Source organism: Oryzias melastigma, unplaced genomic scaffold (assembly GCF_002922805.2).
Source record: "Oryzias melastigma strain HK-1 unplaced genomic scaffold, ASM292280v2 sc00380, whole genome shotgun sequence".
NCBI classification, from domain to species: domain Eukaryota; kingdom Metazoa; phylum Chordata; class Actinopteri; order Beloniformes; family Adrianichthyidae; genus Oryzias; species Oryzias melastigma.
The window spans coordinates 24,519-25,731 of record NW_023416977.1 but is presented as its reverse complement, the minus strand read 5'-3'; the positions used below and the strand labels follow the sequence as shown (position 1 = coordinate 25,731).

The window sequence follows — 1,213 nt, the reverse complement described above, 5'->3', positions numbered from 1 at the left end:
TTCAGATGCCGACCTCATTAGAGAGATGAGGAATATACTTCCATCAAACTCATTCTGACAGGTGACCTTTGACCTTATATACCCTTTATATTAGGTGTGTAACAGATCATAAAACTCACGGTTCAGATCATGCCATGGTTTCAGGGTCAAGGTTTGGATCATTTTTCGGATCAATAAAAAGTTAAAAATAAACAACTGCGAAAACAAGATAAAAGCCTAAAACTAATTTCTGGAAAATCTTTAAAACAAATATTTAATAATGTATGCTCATTGAGGAATATTTATAAAAACAAAACATCTTTAAACTTTTAACATAAATAAAATGCTAAAACATGTAGTTTCTGATTACATTGACACGTCTTTAGACCAAAATAGGGCTGGGAATCACTGGGTACCTCGCGATACGATACGATACGCGATACATGGCTCACAATATCGATAATATCGCGATACTGCGATAATTGGTAAAAATCCTCTCTAATAACTACCATTATATAGAAGAACATATATCTTTTGAGAAAATATATCCCCATTTATCTTTTTTAAGCTTAAACACAATCATAATAAACAACTTTTCTTATTTTGTGCAACAAATTAAAGACTCTTGTGCAACATTGTTGAAATCAGTGATACTATGTCTTTGACAAACATTGACAACAACTGAATTGGAATTATTTGTCAAATTCAATGTTAACAATAGTAAACATGATCAGCAGTGACACTATTTAGGGCAGAATTGTTGTAAACAACAGAACAAAAATTAAATAATTAAATAAGTCAAGTGTCGACAGCTATCTACCTCCAAAAGAACGTCACACCAAAGGATGATCAATATAATGTTTTACAGCCTCTCTCAAAATTGACCTAATTTTTGTGCACTTTTCCCTCACTTGAAAAGGGCTGAGCATCCAAAAATGAAGTCTGATTTACTCAGACTGTCACTTGAGATTATTTTTCAAATCTTTATCATTTTTCCATTTGGTCAGTCAGCAGTCAATAGGTAAAATCCTTAAAACACACATAATAATGGCAATAAATATAATTTTAAGTGCTTCAATTAATTAGCATTCTCCCTAATTTAACAGTGAATGTGTGTACTTTATTTTAATTGCATTTTTATTTAACTTCATACATCAAATCCTGCTTTATTTATTTAAGAATGACTTTAAATTAACATTAGCAACAAGTAATTACATTGTTTGAAAACGTCACA

General features: G+C 30.8%; 1 protein-coding gene across 1 annotated transcript in view; it reads right to left on the bottom strand.

Moving 5' to 3' along the window:
- Window positions 1-1,213, bottom strand: part of pdcd7 (programmed cell death 7) — a 10,138-nt gene that overhangs the window by 2,054 nt on the left and 6,871 nt on the right. The window lies entirely within an intron of this gene.